General features: G+C 44.8%; 1 protein-coding gene across 1 annotated transcript in view; it reads left to right on the forward strand.

Annotated features, from left to right (window-relative positions):
- shroom4 (shroom family member 4) overlaps nucleotides 1–27376 on the forward strand; it is a gene marked incomplete at both ends in the record, with an annotated part of 131606 nt that overhangs the window by 43962 nt on the left and 60268 nt on the right. The window lies entirely within an intron of this gene.

Here is a 27376-nt window from a genome sequence, read left to right on the forward strand (position 1 = left end):
CTTGGTCCTGTTTGTAGCTTTGTAGGCTGCTGGTTGTCAAGTTGAAGCCAGCTCAACTTTATTTGTGTTGTGTTGGATGTTTTCATGTCGCTGGCTTCCACCGAAAATGAATCGCAGACTGTAGCGCTGTAGCTGCCAATGTGAACACAGACGTATACGCACGCACGCACACGTGCACAAAATCATTGACGCACTAATAGACATTAGGATACACACATTTTCCCTGTGTACAGTTGCAGACTTCAAAGGCGACAACGCTGCTTATTGCTTATTGTTCTCACCAGCTGCATATCTTTAATGTTGCACCGACCTGGAAGGGCTGACGTCTTGTTTGTACCCAGTAGTATGGGAAGGGAAGGAAGGAAGATGCTCTAATAGAGGACAAGGGAGGAGGAGAGGAGGGACGATGAAGGAAAGGAGGGGCTTTTATGCCTTTATTCAGAGGTCTTCAATGTTTTCAGGCCAAGGACCCTTTAGTTGAGAGAGAGATGAAGCAGGGACCCCCCACAACCTTTTCATAGATTCCATATAGTTTCATCGTTTGACAGCACAATCAACAGTGTATGTTGGATTCGTGTCAATTTGTGTTTTCAGATACTCAACCACTTGAGCCGTCATTACCTAATAAACTTGACCTCTGTACTTAGTCTGCTCTTTTTCCCCTCTACACCAAACCTCTTTGCCGAAAATAGCCGATCTAGCTCGTAGATAGGCTATTTTTGGCTACAGTTCTCAGAATTTGGACATTAGGGTTCAAGTGGTTCATATAAAAAGATTGGAAGATTTGGAGGACCCCCCTCTAGTAACTCTGAAGACCCCCTGTTGAAGACCCCTGCCTTTATTGATAGGACAGTAGACTGACAGGAAACGGGGAGAGAGATGGGGAGTGACACGCATAGTCTGGATCGGGACTCGAACCAGTGACACGCTGTCAGGCTACACCGAGCCTAGGTGGTATGCGTCTGGACCGGTAGGCCAGCGGGCACTCCCAGCCATCTGGATCTTTTGAGCATCCTTAATAAGTACACGTGCACGCATGCATGCACACACAAGCGCACGCATGCACACACACACACACAAGAACATTCTTCTCAGATGTAGAGAATGTGTCACAGGAAGGAACCTTTGACCTCCAAGGGTGTCAAACAGGAAGCCGACAAACGCAGACCGGTTAAGGGTGTGTTGTCTGATTGTGCCTGTGCCTGTGTGTGTGTGTGTGTGTGTGTGTGTGTGTGTGTGTGCGTGTGTGCATGTGCGTGTGTGTGCGCGTGCGCCAGCCAAAGCATCTGTGATGTTTGTTTTGAATCATCGAGGGCCGTTTAGTGAGCAAGTAGGAGACTTGCCAGTAGGACGTGACGTCACCAAACTATTAAGCCGCTACCTCAGTAGAAACAGTGGCTCAGGGCCGGCCCTCGCCACCTAGTGGCTTTGCTCGGGCGTTCCTCCTGAGCCTCAAAGGCAGGGGTGGGCAATTATTTTTTTCCATGGGGCCACATGAACAACAGAACATATTGTGGAGGGCCGGGCCAAAAGGCAAGATGTGCTCCCCGCAAACTAAACACACGGCTTTACCTCCGACTTCAGTAAATAAGTACTTTTTACCCGGCATTCGGCATCGACTTTTCTTTTTTTAGCCACTTTAGCCATTTTTGATGGGTAAGGTAAGGCAGGTCGTCTTGACCACCTGCTTGTTTTTGAGACAACGATCCAATGATCACACACGCTGATGTACGCATTGCGCCCATATGTACGTGAATAAAAAACTTTAAAATAAAAGCAATGCAGCTTTAGTCCATGCATGAGGTAACATTAGAAACTGTGTTTATTTTGTAATTTGCCATTAGCCCTACACAGGCCGGTAAGAGTGAATGGCCCCCGGGCCGCACAATGCCCAGGCATCGCTTTGGGCACACACAGCCCAAAAAGAGCGCCACGGGTTCGAATCCCGATGACCTTTGCTGCGTGTCACTCCCCGTCTCCCTCTCCTGTTTTCCTCTCTCTCCACTAAATATTATCCATTAGCCACAAGAATATATCCAAAAAAAAGTGCATTTGTTTTGTTTTGCAACCTTGCACATACACTGGACGTTGGTTGAACCAAAATGAGCACTTTCCCCCCCAAAAAATATATATATATTGGCAATCACCTACATGCAATGTATAGGCTCCATATATACTGTAGTTGTTATTCCTGGCTTTTAAGGAAATAGAAAATGGTTACCACCTTTCCTTCTCACATCACCAGGAGACATTAGTATAGAGCCCTGAGGAACTCCGGTCAACCAAGTAAAGGGTTTAAGTGGTTTAACTCTATGACTCTTATTTCAACAAAATAGAAAGTACACAAAAAAATAGAAGCTTCACAATTGGTTCCATTTGTACACTCTTGAGGATATGGAGATGAGGAGGATTTTCTTTTTTTTCTTTGGTAGAAGGAGTAAGGTTTCCCACCCAGACTGACTGCCACAGTTCCTGGCTCATAGCTGGGTTCAGGAAGCACAGCTAATAGCAGGCACATTTCACATTCTGCCTTCTTTTGTCGGCGTGGCATGGTGATGTCTGGGGGGACTTTCCCTTCCAACAGGGTGTTTCTGGCTGGTGTCTGTGGGGTCAGTGTGATGTTGGCCACTCCTGGCTGTGACTCAAAGGATAACCATAGGCAGGGACATGCTGGACCCCTGATTCAGCCTGGGAAAAAGAGTTGTAGAGGCCCTCATTGCGTGCTATAGAGAGAGATCTCTCTCTCTATAGCGCTGCTGCTACTCAAGGATTTGTGACAAAGTGACAAGCCAGTGGGCCAATTACGTGAGTTGTGTTTCGTCGTTGTCGGGTGGAAACCTTGTATGTCCAAAACCGTTTATCATTTTAAAAATGATTTAAACTAGTGAAAACAGACAATCTACAAGCACACAACGCCTTGCGGTTAGATCTGCTGTTTTCACTACGTTTGTGCAACGGCCTTGTATGATGAAGCAGGGCTTTGCTTTGCGAAAGAATCTACAAATTTGAAACTTGGAGATACAAGGTTTCTGCCCGACAGTGACAATTTACTTTGTTGGCAACCCAGCCCCAAAATGGAACGAAGGCCGACATTCTATTTAATTCTTTTTTCCTAATGGCCGGCCTGGACCGGCCGGGAATGAACCGGCCGTTCGGGAGTTGTCCCGCTTTTCCCAATAGCCAGCACGTCCCTGACCATAGGCAGAGAAGAGCCCGATTCTGAATGGACTGGCAGAGCATGTTTTTCCATGCTCTCTACCGCCCCTCGGTGGCAGGGGTTGGCAGTGCATTAACTCATCATTAAGTGTGGCTGCCATGTAATGGCAAAACACTTATTTTAATGCGCCATACTTAATCTTTCTTTACTCGTTCTTATTTGGTTGTTGTTTTTGTCCCTCTCCCTCTTCTCTTCTCTTCTCTTCTCTTCTCTTCTCTTCTCTTCTCTTCTCTTCTCTTCTCTTCTCTTCTCTTCTCTTCTCCTCTCCTCTCCTCTGTCTTCTTTTATCAGTGATCATTTTAGTTTATTCTGACGGCCTGTGACAGCTGTGTGAAGTAATATATCCTCATCTGGCATTAATGTCACATTAGCTGTTCCATTAACTGTGTCAGTGCAGTCGCGCGCGCACACACACACACACACACACACACACACACACACACACACACACACACACACACACACACACACAGCGACAGACACTGCTGGAATGCTATCCGTAATGAGCATCATACCCTGACTACCCTGTGAAGTCCAGTATGTGTGTCAGTGTCTGTCTGGTATGCATGTCTGCCGGAGAGAGGGGTTTCCCACCACACATGCACAGACTGTGTGTGTACGAGCGCGAGTGTGCATGTGTGTCTGTGAGTTTCGATCCATTCTCTCTGCATTCATCCCATGAACTGTACAGTCACCATAAGTCATCATTATATGAATTATACTCAGCTGTGATTGACACTCGCTGACACTAATAGCCAGACTGTGAGTGGGTCGGTGGGTGGGATCGCGGAGCCCTTTGACCCTGACTCTCGGCCAATCACGTCACAGCGCTGGAAGAAGCCTGTTATTACTGATGGTGGATCATGGAACCTTATGGAGGGATTTACACTCACACACTGCTGCCAGGAGAAACATGCACACACACACACACACACACACACACACACACACACACACACACACACACACACACACACGTCACGTACATGCCCGCACGTGCGCACGCACGCACGCACGCACGCACGCACGCACGCACGCACGCACGCACGCACGCACGCACGCACGCACGCACGCACGCACACACACACACACACACACACACACACACACACACACACACACACACACACACACACACACACACACACACACACACTCTCTCTCTCTCTCTCTCTCTCTCTCTCTCTCTCTCTCTCTCTCTCTCTCTCTCTCTCTCTCTCTCTCTCTCTCTCTCTCTCTCTCTCTCTCTCTCTCTCTCTCTCTCTCTCTCTCTCTCTCTCTCTGCCAGGCCAGGAAGGATGAAGTGTTGGTATATTGGTGCGTTTGGCAGCATTCATGGTTATATATTATTTATAGTGGAACAGGTCTCCTTTGACTGTGGAGCCAAGCCTTGTAACCACCAGCTCTGTATGAAATAGAAGGGGATTGCTTGGTACAGACTCAGAGCTGGGATATGGGGATTGGTTGATATAGAGCTGGGATATGGGGATTGGTTGATATAGAGCTGGGATATGGGGATTGGTTGATATAGAGCTGGGAAATGGGGATTGGTTGGTATAGAGCTGGGGTGTGTGGGGATTGATTTGATTGATTTGATTAGCAGTTCGCATAGGAAAAGCACAAGACGGTATACAGTTCAGATACAAGGTCTACTGAAAGGATTTAAACCCAAGAACGCAATACTATGGCTTGTTTACATTGGGGTCTGCGTCCAACATCGGGTTGATACAGAGTGGCTGTTGGTACCGGGTGTGTGGCTGTATGTAGGACCCCCGTCCTATTTGTGGCGCCACAAGTCATTATGGATGACAAGCTTTAGTGTAGGCGTGTGTGTGTGCGTGTGCCTCCCTGTGGAACCCTCTTCCTTCCACCATCACCCCCTGGAACTCCCTCAAGGACCCCACTTTGAGAACCACTGTATTAGGTTATGTGTACTGTGTTTGCACACAATCTAGTGTATAGTATGTACTGTATGTATCATGTATTTATAGTTTGTGTGTGTATAGGAGTACTAGGCTATAAAATGTGTGTAGGTGTGTTTGAACACACACACATGCTTCTCTGTGCATCCATTCTAGGTCTTATAAATTGCGTGCGCCTGCCACGGCTAACTGTTATTTTAAGCTCAATTAAAAGCCAGTTAACAGTGCAGACTGATCCAATGTATCTGCAGGGATTTGTTTGGCCCTGCGCGCTTGTCTTGGCAGCCCTCTGTAGCATTACTCAATAGATTTCCCTTTTTGCACAGTATCCCTTCTGTTTGTGTGACTGCTGGGGAGAAATGGCTTTTTATAATTGAGCCTTTTACAGGCAAGAGACAGCAGGGGTGCAATGTAGATTTGATGTACGATGCGGCTCAACTGTACGTTTAAGACAACTCTCTTCACCAAAACTAGCCGATCTACAAGCTCACAACGCGTCACAACGGTGAACCTTCCCCACAGAATGGGGATGCTGGGGTTCAAGTGGTTAAACGTCAAGTATAAAGTTATATTCAGTCAGTTCTGATGGAAATGGAAAGTCTCTTTGACATAGCCTACTACTGTATCTCGGGTGGAAATATGTGCATATTTACATAGCGAAATATGATATAAGATTCTAAAAAAAATAACTGTCATTCAGGGGTGCCAGGGGTGCCGTGGATGAAAAGGTTATTTACAGGGGTAAAAGAAAACCCTGTTCTAAGTCGTGGGACCCCCAAAATTATATGTATTTGGCCCGCCGACCCTCCATCTCAAAATACTTTGAGACCCCCCAGAAGCAAAGATTTGAGTTGAACGATGAACGCTAAAGTCCAACCTACCAGTATCACACACAAGGTTTTCCCACCTTGCTAAAAAAAAACAATGCCAAGAGCTAGAAGCCAAGCATTTGGTGCTCCAAATTCAGTCCTCTGGCTTCCCAGGCAAAACGGTCGCAGACGGCCATACAAAGTCTATATTTGGTCAGTTTTCTTGTTGCCATTCAACCATTTTCTGCCAACATGCGTGCAAGGCCTTTTAAACTATGTTTGACAAACATAATCAAGTACAGCCGAGTACTCGTTGGATTTACATTTTAAGGCATTTAGATCATGCTTTATGACTGGCGGTTTATTACAAGCAAATAAATAAAATAAATAGCCTAAACTACGCGGGCGTATGCAGTTCCAAACGTCCATGCAACGTTTCAACCTTTTGCCCTTTTCCCACAAAGATTGGACACGGTTAATTTACGCAGCAGTAGAGGAATTTTCGAGTTTAGACTGTAACGGTGTGTTTGAGGTGAATTATGTTATGTTTTCTTTTTAAATGTGTTGCTAATACAATATATTTCTGGACGGGAAGGAATGTGGAGGATGTTTTGTTGTCCCAACCTGGAAATGCTTCCTCAAAGTGCTTCCTGTTTTCACAAAGCCTTTGTTGAACGAAGCGCTAATGGGAATGTGTGCGTCTGTGTGTGTGTCTGTGTGTGTGTGTGTGTGTGTGTGTGTGTGTGTGTGTGTGTGTGTGTGTGTGTGTGTGTGTGTGTGTGTGTGTGTGTGTGTGTGTGTGTGTGTGTGTGTGTGTGTGTGTGTGTGTGTGTGTGTGTGTGTGTGTGTGTGTGTGTGTGCGCGTACGCACCTGTATCTGCATACATTTCTGCATTTGTTTGCATCTTGTCTGTGCGTGTGTTTCTCAGTGTCTGCATGCATGTTTGTCCTTTTGGTGTCTAGATATGTCTAGGTTTCGGATAGTGTGCGTGTGTATACTGTAAGTGTGTACAATAGAACGAAAGCCACACACACCCAAGCACGTACGCACACATTCTCTATGTTTGCGTGTCTGCATGTTTGTCTTATTGCGACCGAAGGTCACAGTTTAGCATGTGAAACGGCACATGCTGACTCCGTCTGGACGTGTACACTTTTTTACGGTCTATGGGTTTTCTGCTCTGACATCACTCTGATGTCAGGAGAACCACACTAACAGAATCCCTTTTATGTCCATATATGGAGTGGACATATGGAGTTCCCTGATGTCATCAATATTAAGCCCATATCTTACAGGACTTCATGCCCATATATGCGGGCCACATCGGCAACATACCACACTAACAGAATCCATATATGGCCAAGACAGATGGCCAAGACAGCCCATATCTGTGTGGCTGTTTCTACAGACAGGGATCTCCATGTATATGGGCATAAAAAGGATTGTATGTATGATGTCAGATGTCATAGGACTTTCACATAACGAACAGCTGAGTAAGCATGTTTGGGGTCATATCTCCATAATACAGTACATGGATCTCCATATATGGGTACCAGGGGTCTCCATATGGGTAACTGGTCCAGTATACATCACTGGCCAGATGGCAAAGACTCACTTGTCGCCCTGAGGCGTCTTACTTGTGTGAAGTGTATGCATGGTGACTTTCTGCGTCTGTGTTCCTGCTTGTCATTTGGAACCAGATTTCGCCACTCTGCGTTCACAATGCAATCCATTGCAATCCTGTTAACATTGTATATCTTAAAGGCAAGGCCACACACATGATTACCAACGCAACATGCTGCAACGGAAGCCACTTCCAACAGAATCCCCAAACTGCCCCTTTTTCACTGCAATGGACTGCTGTGACACGCGTCAGGTTGCAAGTTGAAACTCGTTGAGTTGCTAAGCATTGGCGTGAGGACTAAAAATTGTTGTGGACTCGGGTAAGTCGAAGAATGAGAATGTAATAGTAATTCTATTAAACAAAAGGATGTAAAATTATCCTGCGTGCCTTTTTGCACGTATTTCATACGTATATGAATGTTCTCAAATGTTTCTGGACACAAGTCGACCTCCCGGATATGGGATCTAAATGCTGAGTTCACACTGGTGGATGCAAAGATGCAGGTTACCATTCTGTTCCAATGGAAGCCAGCGACATGAAGACCTAAAGATACATCCAACGTTTGTAGCTGCTTAAGCAACAGATCGACAAATAAAAGGTGAGCTGATTTCAATTCCAGCTACTAAGCGACAGTGGAGATGTGACAGACAGTGCTGTGTGTCTTTGTATCTTTCTATGTCTGCCGGTGTGAACACACCAAAAAATGTAAACCACTGGTTCGTGGTCCGGGGACCACCACAGTGGTCCTTGAGGAGGTTCCAGGTGGTCCCCAGCTAACTGATGGAGAGTTGGTAACCAAATGGACCCTTATAGATCTTTAACTCTTGAGAGTAAGTTATTCTTAAACATCGGCATTACTTAATTTACAAGAAGTCTACACAATCAGAGAATGTAGAAGAATTGTTATTTTTGTAAAAAATTGGCCTGTTATCTCTCCTATGGTACCGACATCAATACCGCGTGGAATTGTGGAGAATATCTTATGTTATCCAACGATAACAGAAATATTCCAGTCTGGGTTCACATCTCATCAAATGGTGGTCCGTGGCTCAAATGAACAAATAAACAATCCAACCTTGATATGAAAAAGTTTGAAAACCACCGATCTAAACAAGAATGGTGGCCATAGTTCTGAAATAAAGTAGGTTTACAGCCTTAGGCTGACAGCAAGGCTCCTGCCAAAGAATCGCGACCGCATCTGGTGTTGAGTTGCCACCCGTTGGCGAGAATGGAGGGACTATTGATAATGTCACTGATGAGGAGTGACATTTTCTGTGGGATCCTGTCAAGTTGTATTCACCAGCAACAAGTCACAGAATGCCACTCTGTAATCGATTCCGTATTGTGACAAATTAAATAGCAATTTCTAAGTGCTGTGTGTGCGTGCATGTTCTCACAGTGGGGTGCTGAGGCAAAAGGAACATTCTTCAACTGTCGCATCATTTCCTGGTCCTCCCAATGTTTCAGCTCCCTACTTCCTCTCCAGCGCAGGCCTACTTGTGGTAGCTCTCTCTTTGTGTGAGTGCGCGTGTTTGCACGTGTGTGTGTGTGTGTGTGTGTGTGTGTGTGTGTGTGTGTGTGTGTGTGTGTGTGTGTGTGTGTGTGTGTGTGTGTGTGTGTGTGTGTGTGTGTGTGTGTGTGTGTGTGTGTGTGTGTGTGTGTGTGTGTGTGTGTGTGTGTGTGTGTTTGTGCGTGTGCTTGTGCGTGTGCGTGTCTGTGTGTGTGTGTCAGTGGTTTTAACACGACCTGACAGACTAAACAATTTATTTACAGCTGTTGACGGAATAGGAAATGGCTCATAATACTCTCTGTCTTGTTTTTTTGTCTGTCTGCAACGTATGTATGTGTCTTGTCTTACTGTACGTGTTTGTATGTGCGTGTCTGTGGTGTTTACGTGTCTGACTTAATGTGTTCCTCTGTCCTCATATATGTATGTATTGTATGTGTATGTTTGTTTCTGTCTTCACGTATGTGTGTATTCAAGAATCTCAAATACATGTGATGTTTGTTATAGTTACCGTATGTATGCAATACATTATCACGGTATGGGATTGCCTGTCTCGCTGTAATGGCATAAACTCCCTTTTTGCTTGACCCACAGTAAAGTATTGAGTGTTAAACCCACAATCCATACGTTTAGCATCCATATTCTGAGAATTCTTTAGCCAAAAATAGCAGATCTACAAGCTCACAACACCTCGCACTGCGAGGCGTTGTGAGCTTGTAGATCGGCTATTTTTGGCAAAGATCTTTGGTCTAGAGGGGAAAAAGAGCGGACTAAGTACGTAGTGAAAGGTTAAAAACACAAATTGACTCCAAAAGACACTGATGGTCGTGCTGTCAAACAATTAAACTATATGGAATCTCTGATAAGGTTGTGGGGTCCCTGCTTCATCTCTCTCTCAACCAAGGGGTCCTTGGCCTTTCTATCGTTTTAGCCATTTTAGTATTTTGTTTTCAGTGGATGTGCATGTGTACAAGTGGCTAAATATGTATTTTTAGACACAATAAGCTGAAAATTGCTTTGTTACTATTTACACCAGCCCCCATAAGTCACATCTGCCCATGAAAATCAAAATCATTGAAATCACAAAAATTATAGAAAGAAGTAAATGAAAACATATCTTTTCTTTTCTCTAATGAATATCTAAAATATGAACCCTTGTAAAATATATATATATATATATTGTCCTTTAAATGAACACTGAGGATTTGATCAAATCCCTCTCTCTGTCCCTCTGAGTGTGCTTCCAAAATAATCTGTAGCACCAAATCGAAATGTTCCTTTCGGAGGCATATTGACTTGCTCATGAATCAAGTACAGGCAGTCATGTGGAGTGAAGTTTGGGATTATGAGGAAGGAGGAAGGGGGAGAGCATATTAAAATAACGCTAGTTTTTGGATAGGGGATACATGACATAATGTAACAATATGTTTAAAAAATATCTTCTTCCTGTGATGTGGCCCCCTTATTGGTTGTGGCCCTAAGCGGCCGCTTATGTTGCTTATGCCAGGAACCGGCCCTACTTCCAGTCACTCTAAAGATAACAGTGGGCGTGTGCTGCCAGCTGTCAAACCCAACACAGACGTGTATCAGCGTGGTCAACATACATCAACAGGGACTCGTGGTCTACAGTATGTACAGTACAGTGTATGTCCTGCCACACCCGGCCTGCAGCCTCAGCCAGGGACATGCTGGGCCCCTGATTCAGCCCGGGAAAAAGAGTTGGAGAGGCCCTCATTGCCCGCTGTATAGAGAGATCTCTCTCTATAGCGCTGCTGCTACTCAAAGATTTGCCATTTCAGATCATGAAAAGTGACAAGCCAGTGGGCCAATTACTGTACATGAGTTATATTTCGTCGTTGTCGGGTGGAAACCTTGCATGTCCAAAACCGTTTGTTTTGTATTTATCATTTTAAAAATGATTTAAACTAGTGAAAACAGCCGATCTACAAGCACACAACGCCTCGCACCGCGAGGCGTTGTGTGCTTGTAGATCTGCTGTTTTCACTACTTTTGTGCAACAGCCTTATATGATGAAGCAGGGCTTTGCTTTGCGAAAAAATGTATACGTTTGAAACTTGGAGATACAAGGTTTCTGCCCGACAGTGACGATTTACTTTGTTGGCCGCCCAGCCCCCAAAATGGAACGAAGGCCGACATATTATTTTAATTTTTTTCCTAATGGCCAGCCTGGACCGGCCAGGAATGAAGCGGCCGTTCGGGAGTTGTCCCGCTTTTCCCAATGGCCAGCACGTCCCTGCAGCCTCAGCCCGCTGCTGCCCAACTCTTTATTACATGCCGTGTCATCATGTGTGCAGCCGGGCCGCACATGGCCCACAATGCCGTGTCCCCTTTCAGCCACGCCAGTCAACTTTAAGAAAACAAAACCGAGTCGCAAATCTAAACCGACGCGAGGGAGAAAATGTCAAATTACAGGGACGAACGAGGCAGGAAATATACTCCCAAGAACCTCAGAAACAAAAGGGAGAGGTGATCTTTTCCCCCATTTTATCAGACAAAAACCCAAAACGGAACAAAACACTGAAAACAGAAATAAAATGGCTTACAAAACCTAACAGTTCCAATTCAAAGGAGCTTTATTGGCATGAGAAAACATACGTTTACATTGCCAAAGAAAGCAAGTGTCAAAATATAATAATGAAAATGGGGAACATATTTACAGTTGGAGGGGGTACAGCATTGTGTAAACTGAGCTATGTCACATTGTGTCGTTATAGTATACAGTATATTCAGGGTATAAAGCTTTTGGAACAAATAGCAGCATTTTTTTTTTCTCAATAGGATTTAAATATTATACAAAAAAGGCCTCAGATTTAAAATGTGTTAGGCCTAGAATTATTGAATGCTTTAACCAGTGAAAAAAAGCAGATGTACAAGCTCACAGCGTGGCACCGAGTGCCGCGCTGCGAGCTTGTAGATCTGCTATTTTTGAAAAAAGTCATGAAAATGTGTGCAAATCTTTGAATATATGTGTTTTCAAAGCAAACGTTTGGAACTCAAATTTTGCTTCTGGGGGGTCCCTGGAACTAAATATTTTGAGATGGGGGTCCGTGGCCAAATACATATTATTTTGAGGGTCCTTCACATGAAAAAGTTTGAGAACCACTGACATAGTCTCTCAAGAACAGACTAACTGAGCTCCAGTTAAATGAAAATGAGCTTTTCTTTGACGATGGCTGGCCAGATTGCTGACATAGAAACATAGGTTTTTCAAAAAACCTTTGAAGGATTCAAAAGACACTTATAGAATCGGGTCAAAATTCGAATGTTCACGATTTTTCAAAAATAGCAGATCTACAAGCTCGCAGCGCGGCACTCGGTGCCGCGCTGTGAGCTTGTATATCTGCTATTTTTCAATAGTTAAAGCAGACAATAATGATACACAATAATGTGCACCCGTTCTAAATAGGTTAAAGTTAGTAGCTTTAAACCAAATCTAACACTGTCGATGTAGGACACGCGGCGCTTCCCCCCACCGAACGCCCCATATCCCTTCACTCACGCTCACCACCGGTAGCTCCCAACGCGAAACGAAACCAGCTAATTAGGAGATGACGAGATGGTTATCTTTGATGTTGTGAGGGGTGTAAACATGGGCTGGGTGAAACGGTTCCTTTTATTCAACGTCGGTCTTTCATCTGCGCTGCAGATGAGCTAAACATTTATGCCGCGGCGCGGCGGTTAGCAGAGGAGGAGGAGGAGGGCAGATCAAAGACAGGTGAGGCAGAGGGATGGGACGATATATGAACATTTCATATCACGATTACGTGACCAAAGAAATCGCGATTTACGATATTACCGTGCTAATCAAAACATCTCCAATATCCTTTATCCTGGGGTGGAACATTTGCCAAAAAATAGCCGATCTACAAGCTCACAACGCGTCGCAACGCGACAAGTTGTGAGCTTGTAGATCGGCTATTATTTGGCAGAGAGATTTGGTAGAGTGAAAAAAAAAAGACTATCAAGTACGTATATTATAAGTTCGTTTTACCAATAGAGGGTTTAAGTGGTACCGGATATGCAGCTCGGCAAATAAAAGGTGAATTGATCCCCAGTGCATGACGGAGGACGATTTCACGACAAATTAAGTTTCCACGATACGATTATCGTGCATGTTTTTTATCACGATAAACGATAATATCACTTATCGTCCCATCCCTAGTGAGGCCTAGTTCTGTAGGTGCAGTGGGGATGTTAGTCGAAGGTTTAGTTAAATGAATGGGGTGCCCGCTAGCCTAGCGGTCCAGGCGCACACCACATAGGCTCTGATGCCTGACAGCGTGTCGCGGGTTCGAGCCCCGTTCCCGACGACCTTCGCTGCGTGTCACACCCCATAAAGGCATAAAAGCCCAAAAACTAAAAAGTCTCCACACTCAATACTGAAGAATAACACGCAACACAACAAGAGTCTTAAAGACAGGATTAAAACTAGACAAATGGGACCCATTTATTAAAATACTGTGTTGCTGCTTTATATGACGACTATGTTCTTCATTGACCCGGGGTCCCCCAAGGGTCTATACTTGGTGCCCTCCTTTTTTCCCCTCTTGAACAAATCGTTTCGCTGAAAATACTCTGTCGTTTCAGGGAACTCAGTGCAGTTGCTGCTGCATCAAGACAAAGCCTAAAAGACTAAGATTTTGATATTTAGTCAACTAAAACTAGACTAAGATAAAACTATAAATAGTGCTCTTCCGAGTTATTCAAAAGACTAAGACTGAATCAGAATTTACTGTCAAAATTAACACTGTCCACCTCCCCACCTGTCATTTTCAATCCACTTTTACGTACGGGGTAAGTGTCTATTGGTACGGCGATGTAATGTGCTTTCTCAAAGTACCTAAAAGCAGATCATCGCCAAACCTACATCTATGTCTCATTTTACATTCAACACAAATAGCCTATTTTATCCATTAGTGAGTTGTCCTTTGTCCATCCATTCATGAGTTGCCCTGACCGAACTGCTACTTCCGACAAACGTTGGCATACATCCGCCGAGCGTTCACCCGTTACGACAGGCCCGGAACGAGGGGACGCCGCCAGGGGACGTTCATGTGGTTAGGAGGATAGAAAGTTCTGTTCTATTCTATTGTCTTACGCTCCGTTGTATTCCAGCCATATAAATGTTTCTACTAATCTACATGCTGAGTCAATTTAACCCATTTAGGCTTAGAATTATGGAATGCTTTAGCTATTGAGAGCTTGTAGATCTGCTATTTTTTGAAAAAGTCGTGAAAATGTGTGCAAATCTTTGAATACATGTATTTTTAAAGCAAACATTTGTAACTCAAATTTTGCTTCTGGGTGGTCCCTGGAACAAAATATTTTGAGATTTTGGGGGTCCTTCACATGAAAAGGAAGTACCTAAAAGCAGATCATCGCCAAACCTACATCTATGTCTCATTTTACATTCAACACAAATAGCCTATTTTATCCATTAGTGAGTTGTCCTTTGTCCATCCATTCATGAGTTGCCCTGACCGAACTGCTACTTCCGACAAACGTTGGCATACATCCGCCGAGCGTTCACCCGTTACGACAGGCCCGGAACGAGGGGACGCCGCCAGGGGACGTTCATGTGGTTAGGAGGATAGAAAGTTCTGTTCTATTCTATTGTCTTACGCTCCGTTGTATTCCAGCCATATAAATGTTTCTACTAATCTACATGCTGAGTCAATTTAAAGTTCCTTTTTTCCCCCCTAGTAGACTTGTTAGAGACGCTGTCAGGGAGAGGTCTGTGGGTGCCCACCACAGACAGACAGATGTGTGTGCGCACACACACACACACACACACACTCGCACGCATGCACGCACGCACGCATACAGTGCATGCACACATGCACACACCCACATATTCATCCTGTTTAGATTTCCCATGCAGACAAAGATGGAATGTTTCTTCACCCGGCCGCCTGTGTCTTACGCGTCCACGTTTTTCCCAATGACCATAAGTGCGACGGTGGGGGGCGCGGGGGGGCTGCCATGATGGGGGCTGCAAGGGAAAGGAACGCTTATTTTCAGTGATGACGACGGAGGCACGCCGTCTCAGGCGGCCATGAGCCACGTGAGACACCGCTGAGCGAGCGATGTCGCCGCGTCGAGCCTTGCGACGGTCGCATGAGCCGACTCGGCGGCGTTACCGAGTTATGTGAATACAGACAGAATAGTACATCTTCGTCCAACCCGACTTTCGGCACCTCCTCGCGGTCCAAGTGAACACAGTGAAGCGCTCCCTACTTCCTTGCCCTCCACTGGTCCCCACCGTTGTGCTTAGGTTCCTTGGGAAACGCCAGGTTGCGTATCTACAAGTACTTCTGTACAGTAACTGCTGTGTCGCCTCTGGCGACTGACTTTTCCCCCCGTGGGATCAATAAAGGACCATGTCTATGGAAGAACACACACACACACACACACACACACACACACACACACACACACATACACACACGCGCAAATGCTAGGGTGACCAGACGTCCCGTTTTACCCGGGACAGTCCCGTTTTCAAGCTGCGTGTCCCGGTGTCCCGACAAATATCTCTAAAACACTAATATGTCCCGGTTTTCAACATTCACTGCAAAATTGTCCCGGTTTTCACCAGAATTAAAACAATCGTAGCTGTTTTCAGTGGTTGCATAGACATTATCATGTTCTTTTCATGAAAACATGCTCACCTAAACAATCAGAAAAAAGGAACAAATTCATTGCGTGTCTGAATTCAACGCTGAGGCTGTTTGTCAATCACTCACTGCCTGTTTGCAACCCTGCGGTGCGTGTGTGCGCGTGCACGAACGTTAGAGAATGGGCACGCACGTGCGCGGTAACGTGCGCATTGCTTTTAGGGTCCCAGTTTTAGGCAACAGTGTTTTGCGTCCCGGTTTGAGTGGCTGAAAATATGGTCACCCTAGCAAATGCTCATATACTCAAATTCACCTTGTTCAGACTTTTTTTCCATTACAGACAGAAACATGGACACGCACACACACACACACACACACACACACACACACACACACACACACACACACACACACACACACACACACACACACACACGCTTCTCCCCCCTTGTTTAGAATGTTTCACCACTGTGTCCCTGGAGACTGGGGTAAAACTGTGGTCTGTGGTGCCAAAGACCATGAAAAACAATAGTCTGCCCCCCCCCCTCCCCTCCCCCCTTTGTCCCCCCCCCCCCCCCCCTCCACCCCCACCCCCATCACTGCCTGTTCCACGCCGAACAATAGGCATTCTTCACATTCCTTAAGACCTCTTCCTCAAACACACACACTCTCATGCTGGATATTGCCCATAGGGGACAACGCACAGACACACGCGCGCACACACACACACACACACACACACACACACAGACACACACATACACACACACACACACACACACACACACACACACACACACACACACACACACACTCGCATGTCTCATGCACAGGCATACCACTCTGGTCTTGATTAAAGGAGTGTTTTGTTTTTTTACCTCCTGGGATAATTCACAGCATTGACATACGGTGTGTGTGCGCGCGCGTGCGTGCGTGTAAATTGACTGCATTTATATAGTGTGTTCTGTTGCACGTTTTCCTCTGTGGCCTCTGTGTGTATGTGTGCGTGTGTGTGTGTCTGTGTGTGTGTCTCTGTTGGTGTAAATTGACTGCATTTATATAGTGCCCGGTGGCTTTCTTGTCTTGCCGACCATTGAGCATTCAAAGCTGCTTTTACGATGTCTTTCACACATGGCCATCAACGACACAGACACAGCCTTGCACATTATATGCTAATGCTGCCACACACATTCAAACAGACGCGCTCATCACACAAGCCTTCACACCAACCTGCTCATCAGGAGCAGTTAGTGGTGCTCGGGTCATTCACGTTCGAGTGATTTGTTAGATTTTATTAGATTGCATTTTTAGGTTTTTATAAAGTTTTTTACTGATTAGGTGCTTGGTCTACCTATGTTGTTTTTCTAGATTTATATTATATTGCTATGCATTTGATCTATTGATGTTGATGTATTGATGTATTTATTACCTGCTTTGTCTGCTAAGTACCTAAATTGTAAATTGCTCGCGAACAAACTCGGGTCACGTCCTCCAAAAGTCAATGGTTCCTCGAGTCGCTCGGTTCCCTCCGCGTGGAAATCCCTGGCGACAACGCTATTTTCAGTCATAGTCGGGGGCCTTAGAGTGGTAATTTCGTGCTAATCAGTCTAAAAGCGCCAAATTTTGCGCAGATGTAGCCCAGGGCTTGCTCTAATAATTTAGCTAGGGCGCCCGAGTCGGCGACCTTCGGGGTCGCCACAGCGGCCGAATCAAGTTGGGCTCCCATCGACTTTCTATACAGGAGGAAAATACCTAGCCTGGAGCCAGCCTGTTCGCTCCGTTCCACATTTTGTATTGTCTCTACGCATCAAGACAATACAAAATGTGGAACGGAGCGAACAGGCTGGCTCCAGGCTAGAAAATACCCAGAATACAGTTGTTTTCTGTGGTTCTGATGGTTTAGTGATGAAAAGTGATGAGTCATCAGTTTCATCAGTTTTGTTGGCGTTTTCTGGGGCCATTTGTAGCTCAAGGAATGTTTTTTGTGCAAAACAAATGCCTTGCAATGGATTCAGCATCATGACAAACCCCTAGTTAGACCCCTCACATCCTACTTAAATACCCAGAAAAAAAACAGTTTTTCTGGGGATTTTCCTCATGTATAGAAAGTCGATGGGAGCCCAACTTGATTTGGCCGCTGTGGCGACCCCGAAGGTCGCCGACTCGGGCGCCCTAGCTAAATCATTAGAGCAAGCCCTGGGCTACATCTGTGCAAAATGTGGCACTTTTAGACTGATTAGCACGAAAAATACCTAAGGCCTCCGACTATCAGTCAGTTGCAGATGCAACATTTGAGTTGACATGTTGCAGAATGCATTTTTACTGGCTGAAGAGAGACAATCCTCTTTCCTCATTGGACTGAACCATGTGAGGAGTGAGTAGTCATGGGTCGTTCATGATCGATGTGTTTGAAAGAACTAGTTCATTGGCGTGAACAGAGACAAACCAGTTCACTTCCTGAAACTGTTACATTCACGCTTTTGTTCAGTCCAATGAGGAAAGAGGAATGTCTCTCTTCAGTGTACTGAAAAAAAGAGCTCACAACGTGTCGGTCGCCGTTGTGAGCTTGCAGATAAGTCTGTTTATGGCACGACACCCGAACCATTCTCAAACCGAAAACGTTCCGGTTCCCAGACGGCTGCTCTGGCTCCTACCCCCTGGTGTGTGTGTTCCTGTGTGCGTGTGTGTCTGTGTGTCTGTGTGTGCGCGCGCGCGCGCGCGTGCACGTGCGCACATGCACGTGTGCGTGTTGTCTTATCAGAGAGTTTTCTTGTTATGACTAATGCTTGTGTGTAGGCCAAATGCCCATACAAGTATAGTAGAATTTCTAGAAATAGACAGTGTGAACAATTTTCCTGATCCTCCCAAGAGAAATGGTTAACTTGTGTTATGGTTAAACATATATTTGGGGAGTTAGGAAAAGATTATGGTTAGGATTAGGCATTTAGAGGTTAGGTTTTAGGGTTAGGAGATATTTCTGTCTTATTTATACATTCTTACACGCCAGTGTGCACCCCGTAACCCCCAAAATAGTGCATTAATTGAGGTAGATCTTGTGTATAGGTATGTTTCCATGGTCTATTCCTCCTCTGTGTGTGTGTGTGTGTGTGTGTGTGTGTGTGTGTGTGTGTGTGTGTGTGTGTGTGTGTGTGTGTGTGTGTGTGTGTGTGTGTGTGTGTGTGTGTGTGTGTGTGTGTGTGTGTGTGTGTGTGTGTGTGTGTGTGTGTGTGTGTGTGTGTGTGGTCGGTATGCTCCAGTTATCTCTGTACAGCTGCTTTCAGATGATCCTCCGGGCTGCATTTTATTAGAGCTAACTCATTAAACTGGGATTCAGTGACACATGACACTGGTCTATACGCACACACGCGCACACACACACACACACACACACACACACACACACACACACACACACACACACTCCCAGTGGCGTCAGTTCAGAAAAAGCTAAGGTATAGCAACATGACGCGCGCCTTCGCGCGCGTGCAAGACACCAGTCATGTTGCCATACTTTAGCAACAGGCATGATACATTTATTTTAAGAAGTACATTACATTTTCCCCCCGTTTCTACGGTTTCTTGGGCTGGATATGGCAGCCTGGAATGGTTGTTCAAGTGCAGCTAAACTTGGCATAGGCTATAGTAAACATGCCACAATTAACAATAATGAATTGCACCTGTTCCATTTTAGAGAGAATAGTGTAGAGAATATCATTATAAAATTGTTAAAGGGACCATTTTGTAAAATGTAGCATTTGTAGTTATTTTACTGTAATTTACCAAGATAATAACCAGAACAGATAGAGACATTCGTGGATTTATATTTAAAGGTAACTTTTATGTTCCCCCTGGACCCAGGGTATGGCAGCTGCATACCCCTGCCATACCCAATTGACGCCCCTGCACACTCCTGAGGGGGAATAGATCATGGAAACGTACTTGTTTCTTCCTATGGATGGACACGCACGCACACACACACACACACACACACACACACACACACACACACACACACACACACACACACACACACACACACACACACACACACACCAACTCAGTGTGAGCCAGACATATGTTAGAAAGATGTGTAACCCAGGTATTATCTGTCATTATAGCAGGTCAGTGATGTCGGGTCATATTGGGGGGAGAGAGAGAGGGAGAAAGAGGAGGATGTGCTGTGCACCTTCTACCTCGAACGCCCTTTCATTAACTCAGCTCAACCCTATGCCTCATACCTCGTACAATAGCACACGTCCACAGTACAACCAGTCAGCTGCTGTTTTGGTCACTGGGAGCTGACCAGTGCAACCACAGTCTATACTGTTGTACTGGGAGCTGACCAGTAGAACCACAGTCTTATACTATTTGCCCGTGGGAACTTCCTAGTAAAACCCTAATCTATACTGTTGGTCACTGGGAGCTGACCAGTACAACCACAGTCTACTACTGTTGGCCACTGGGAGCTGACCAGTGTTTACTGTTTGCCTTTGGGAACTTCCCAGTACAACCCTAATCTATACTGTCTGCAACTAGGAGAAGACCAGTACAACCGCAGTCTTCTACTGTTGGTCACTGGGAGCTGACCAGTACAACCGCAGTCTTCTACTGTTGACCACTGGGAGCTGACCAGTACAACCACAGTGATGATGATTCAATTTTCTTTATTAGGCTAAACCCCTTGAGATGTGCCATCTCATTTCAGAGGGGGGCCCCAACATAAATACATGTTACAATGGTTACATGTGTACAGGGTAGACAAGACATACATGGACAGAACCAAATAAAAAACAACACACATACAATAACATTATGAACATTAAATCAGCACTAAATCCTATAATATATCATATCAGATATCGAGATTTTTTTTAGCCTATGTTCAAAACATTGAATGCAAAACAATATCAAATGTAAAAAAAATATCACAATAGAGTATAGAGTCATGGATGTAACAGATGAGATGACCAGTACAACCACAGTCTTCTACTGTTGTACTGAAAGCTGACCAGTACAACCACAGTCTTCTACTGTTGGTCACTGGGAGCTGACCAGTACAACCACAGTCTTCTACTGTTGGTCACTGGGAGATGACCAGTACAACCAGACAGTACAATGCTGTACTGCTGGCCTTCTTTGACTGACCGTACTTGAGAAACGTATAATAAATGTTTTATGTTCTGAATGTTTTGCATTCACCAGAAAGCGTGTTGTTTCAATGATTATTGCAATTTAATCCAGCATAATACTCAATGGAGCACTCTTATGACATGAGAAGGATGCGAACGAGAGAGAGAGAGGGGGAGAGAGGGGGCGAAATGGTCAGGAAGAGGCGAGGGGTTGTAAAAGAAAAGCAGAGTTGACAAGTTGTTTGTCACTCTTGCTCATTTAGAGTGTGTGAGCATGCACACACACACGCACTCACACACAAATACAGACATACACGCACATACGTGCACGCACGCACGCACGCACGCACGCACACACACACACGCACGCATGGTTTTAGCAGTAACAAACAGTGCATTGTGCTCTGGAGGCTGCAGTGGACTTCACCCTTCCTGCCATCATACTGTGGTATGAGCATTGACTCTACCTGGTATGTGCTGTGTGTGTGTGTGTGTGTGTGTGTGTGTGTGTGTGTGTGTGTGTGTGTGTGTGTGTGTGTGTGTGTGTGTGTGTGTGTGTGTGTGTGTGTGTGTGTGTGTGTGTGTGTGTGTGTGTGTGTGTGTGTGTGTGTGTGTGTGTGTGTGTGTGTGTGGGGGGGGGGTATAAGCCTTCTACATTTTTATTCTGTAACAACGTTGTTCTTGAATGGTCCAATTTCCAGACGTACAGTAGCCTAATTGAAAGAAGCGTTTGTGAGAACAAGCCGCTCTCTGCCCAACCAGTGAACACATGTGAGGCAGGGTAGGCCAAACATGTCAAATATGTACCAAAGAGCATCAATTTGCCAATGGTCGAGTCCACTGGCTCTAATCAAATTCAATGGCTTTTCTGGCATTGTCCATTTTCAGGCTCTTGCTACAGTATAGTATAGGCCAGTGGTTCTCAAAGTGGATTCCAGGGACTCTGTGGGTTCCTTTGGGAGGGTCTAAATTGACCCATACAAGTCTGTAACTCTGACAGCGTACAAATGGAACCAAATGAACCCGTTAGAGTTAAGGGGAAACTTTGAAATTTGAAAGTTTGAGAAACACCGGTATAGGCCTACATAACTAGGCCACAAACCCCTCAGTGATAGTCAAAAGCCCCCTTTCCACTGTCAAGGTGGAACCAGAACTTTCAGGAACCTGAACCAATTTTTTTGTTTCCATAGCACATGGCCCGGTTTCAGACGAGGTTCCTGGAACCTTTTTTTGTTCCTGCTCCTGAGGTGCGTGAATCAAAACTGCATCCCGGTTCCAACAATGGACCAAGGGCGGAGCGCTTGTTTTCGGTGGAGATGACAGAGGCGCGCCGTCTCAGGCGACCATGAGCCACGTGAGACACTGCCGAGCGAGCGGTAGCGAGCGAGACGCCGTGTCGAGCGTTGCGACGGTCGCATGAGCCGACTCAGCGCCGTTACCGACTTATGTGCCGTTATGGACAGAATAGTAAATCTTCAGCCCCCCGACTTTCGGCACCTCCGCGCGGTCCAGGTGAACACAACGGAGCGCTCCCTACCTCCGGTTCAGCCAATCACAAGCTTCCACTGCTGGAATCGGGATGCTATTTTCATACACGCTCCTGAGGTAGAACTAAACTTGAGTTCTGGGAACCTATGGGCGGGGTCAGCAGTGCTGCTGACCTTCTCAGTTAGTTCTGGTTATATGGAAACCTAAGCAGAACTTGGTCCCGGAACTTTACAGGTTCTGGAAAGTTCTGGTTCTAGTTCTGCGTCGGCCCTACAGTGGAAATGGGTCTAAAGATGCATTCGGTGCAACAAATAAATAGAGCGACCTAAAGTCACCGTTCACTGCATTACGTTGCCACGTGGATAATTGCAATCAGACGCGAAGCGAGAGCTAAACCTCACTCATTTACAAAAACCTACATCATGGGTGTGTTTTGCGCCCGGCCATGTCATTAGCACAATATCGTCACTGAGCCAGACCTTGAGCTGTGGGTGCAAAATGATGCATAATTCATGGTGCTATCAGTGGGCCGCTATCCGTCCTTTGAAGGTTCGACCCCTCAGTGCGTTCCGACGCGCCGTGTGTGTGTGTCTGTGTGTGTGTGTGTACCGTGTGCAACAAATGTCCATAATGACAAGTTATAAAGGGCGATAAGACAAACAGACATGAGTCTGATTGCATGCAGGCATTCCCCCTGTGAGAGACAGACACACACACACACACACACGCACGCACACACACACACACACACACACTCCTCAGTAGACTCATAAAACAAACAAACAGGTCATGATTGCAGGCCGAAACAAAGGCTCATATGGGGGGAGAGGGGAGGGGGGTAGCGAGAGAGAGAGAGAGGGGCGAGGTTGTTTAGGTTTTGTACCATAGTCTGACCTTTGACCCTTTTTGAAGGGAAAGACCAGGAATGTCAGGAATCTACACGCACGCACGTCCATATGCACGGACACACATTTAATATACACAAACACACAGATGGATATCCTCTCTCACACACACTCACACACACAAACTCTCTCTCACACAACCAGTGGTTCCCAAACGTTTTAGGTCGAGACCCAAAGGAGAGACGTTTGCCTGGGACCCAAACTAGTGAAAACAGCAGACCTAGATCGGCTATTTTCACTACTTCTTAAAAATGTCTATTTCTAATTTATGGAATTTCTTAGATATTTATTTTATTAAATTAATTAAATTACTTTGAAAAATCATAATATGTCTTTTTATTCACGAAACTCTTAGCTTTTGGGGAAATGTTTTAATTCTTTGAAAATGTAGGAAACAAAGAAATAGGGGATCCATAAAAACGGGTCCGCGGCCTATGCACAAATGGCTCCCGACCCAGTATTTGGGAACCAGTGTCTTACACACTCTCTCTCTAACACACACACACACACACACACACACACACACACACACACACACACACACACACACACACACACACACACACACACACACACACACACACACACACACGTACGTGCACGCACGTCTCCCCGTCAAGTCTACGGGAGATAGGAGTCTCCTGCAGGAAGTGCTTTGAAGCCCAGTGTCAGGCCGTGGTTATTAACTGTCTGCTGCTCCGCGGCTAGTTAAACTTCAACCCTGATAACACACACACACACACACACACACACACACACACACACACACACACACACACACACACACACACACACACACACACACACACACACACACACACACACACACACACACACCTCTCTAGTAGCTCTGTGAGATTCATGCAGCTCTTGTCAAAGTGAATTACAACTTTAACTGGGAAAGAAAATAAGTTTGACATTTATTGTCTGAGTGGCACTTATAACATCTTTCAATGTGATTTTTATGTCATTACTATAGGGCCTATAGTATTGTAAGTATAGTAAAGTAATGTATAGTAAGTAAAGTATAGTCGTATATGGGCAGAACATTTTCCAAAATAGAAATATGCTATTTTCCATGCCATTTTTGAATTATGTGGTAAAAGAAAAGAGACATGTTGTTTAGACACATAGTGTAAAGAGTTTTTTTGTTCTCCTTGCTGATCTCTAAACATCAATAAAATTCCATCCCTTTTGTTACTTTAGCTACAGTATTTCACCCACTCTTCTTTCCTTTCACCTTTTTCCCGTTTCTTTCTCATGCTATCATGTTCTCTCTGTGTTTGTCTTTGTGCCGTTGTGTTATCACTGGCTATATATTACCGGTGTCATTCATAAAAGCCAGGGCTGTAGTTACTCTCCGCAGGTTGCCAACACTCATTCCCATCTCAGTCTTTCACAAACTCTGGTTGTGTCTGCTGTTGCATGTTGTACTCACGAAGGGCTGACAGTGCTGATAATAAGCTAATTCAGTTGTCTCTTAAATCAAGGCCTGTTGTGGAATGTTGGAAGGATCATAGCTGGGGAAGAATGGTATTTATAACGGAGAGGTGAGTTCTGAGTTATTCAACTCTAACCTCTAACCTTTTGCATTTTGCTCTGCTTGATTCAGAGAGACCGCACAAGAGCTAAACCTAATTAGAACGAGTTTACTTTTAACCACCTTGGTATCCCCATTCTGCGCATGTCATAAAAGGCAAACATTCTGCGAAAATAGCAGATATAAAAACCCACAACGTAAACTATCTTCCGGCAAAGAGATTTTCTGTAGAAGGGGGAAAAAAGAGGGGACCAAGACACCAAGTATAGACCCCTGTGGGACCCCAGGGCATCCAAGTATATAATAGGGTTTCAGTGGTTCATTCCCAAGATAAGATTGGTAACATTATAAGCAACCAAGATCCCAGAGAACATGGGACAGTGTGGTCAATAAAAGCAGCACATAATATTCTTTGTGCCTTAAATATTTTAGTATAAATAAGTTGGTGAGAATGTAGCGTTTCTCACACTGGATGATGCTCCCTTGGATATTAATTATGATTATTATGTTACCATATATGAATATAATAAATCGTCACTGTCGGGCAGAAACCTCGTAATCTCTAAGTTTAAAATGTGTGTGTTTTTTTAGTAAGTAAAGCCCTGCTTCATCACACAAGACTTTCACACAAGACTAGTGAAAATAACAGATCTACAAGCACACAACGGTTCGCGGTGCGAGGCGTTGTGTGCTTGTAGTTCGGCTATTTTCACTATTTTAACAAAATGGGTAGGTTTTGGACATACAAGGTTTCCACCCGACAACAACAAAATATTCCTGAGATCACAAGCCTGTATCCTGACTCGGTTCTTCTGTTTTCACATGTTCTTCTGTCCAGCACCTGGTATTGTATTGTTTGGATGTGCATGAAGACTTGTGGCCTTCGTAAACTCCTTTAAAAAGGTCGTTCCTCCCCTGGTGTTTTTTTGTGTCTTGCGTTTCACAGCGGAACCGGTGCTATTTGCGTCGTGTTTCTGCTGTGCTTTGGGTTTTGGACGAGCTTTTTTTAAAAACACTCTCATCTCGCTCCAGCCCACTCTCTCCCCACTGTGAGCTGGCCTGACGCTCCCTTAACTTTATTTCCCTCTTGAAAACATTAACTCATTGAGTGCCAATCCCGAACTAGTTCGGCTTTATTATCGCATCCCAGAGTGCCGATCCCGAACTAGTTCGGCTTTTTAATAAAAAAAAATAAAAAAATTCAAAAACATTTTTTTTTCTTCTCCCATGCATTAGGTGTGCAAGGTTTAATCATGGCTAAGTTGACGAAAATCTAAATCTAAAATGCTTGGTAGCCAATAGCTAACTTCATCCTCTTCCTGTACATGCACAAAGTAAAGTGTTCTGGCAAGTCATGGCTCCAGGGCTTGGGCATGCATTACCAGCATATCTCCATTATTCTCTGGTCACTGGGCGCCCTCTAGTGGTGATAGGCTGGCATTAAATGAGTTAAGAAGACCTGGAAAATGTTATGCTTTAGCTATTGAAAAATAGCAGATCTACAAGCTCACAGCGCGGCACCGAGTGCCGCGCTGCGAGCTTGTAGATCTGCAATTTCTGAAAATCTGCACTTTTTTTGTTGAATATATCTTTTTAAAAGCAAACATTTGTAACTCAAATATTTGCTTCTGGGGCTCCCTGGAACAACATAATTTGAGATGGGGATCCGTGGCCAAATACATGTCATTTTGGGGGTCCTTGACATGAAAAAAAAAGTTTGAGAACCACTGTTCATAGAAACATATTATAGGTTTTCTGATTTAGGAGACATTTATAGAATCGGGTCAAAAATATTCAAACAATTTTCAAGATTTTTCAAAAATAGCAGATCTACAAGCTCGCAGCGCGGCACTCGGTGCTTGTATATCTACTATTTTTCAATAGTTAAAGCATAAAATAATGGTTAAAGAAAGCAATAATGTGTTCCCCGTCTTAAACCACATTCCTGCACCTCTACCATTTATTTCTCTCCGTTTCTCTTTGGTTTCATTCATCCCCTTCTCATCCACTTTCTTTCCTTTCGCCGTCTGTTGTTGTATGAGGATTGGAGGAAGCTTTAGAAGCTGTGTAAACTGTTAGTGGTCAGTTATCAAATCAATGTAGGTCAGTTCACACATCCGTAGTGCTGGATTTGACCCACTTAGTGCACCAGTTGGGTGCGGTTTTATTTACTGCAACGGAGCTAATCTCACGTAGCCAGACGTATCGGAGATCAACACCTTCACCAATGCATCTGGTGACACCTAGATACACTGGAGGGACTTGAACTGGATGCAAACAATCCAGAGATTAGAAAACAAAATAACAGCATTCATTGCAGGCTTGAACTGGTTGTAAACATCTGGGCACTTTGATGTAAAATGAAGTAATGTATGTATGATGTGAAAATGCACACTACATAATTCATTATTCAACTTCATTGTATCCTTCAACTTCTTGTTTATTTATGACCCAAAACGACAGGATATACAGGTTTCCATATACAGGCACCGTAAACTGAATTAATAAATTGACCCAAAAGTAACAACAAAACCGAAGTATTTCCTTGCTTACAGTAACAGTAATGAAAGTATTCTATAAGTGTTGCACTGGCCGT

The sequence above is a fragment of the Nannobrachium achirus genome (assembly GCF_963921795.1).
Source record: "Nannobrachium achirus genome assembly, chromosome: 14".
Classification (NCBI taxonomy): Eukaryota; Metazoa; Chordata; class Actinopteri; order Myctophiformes; family Myctophidae; genus Nannobrachium; species Nannobrachium achirus.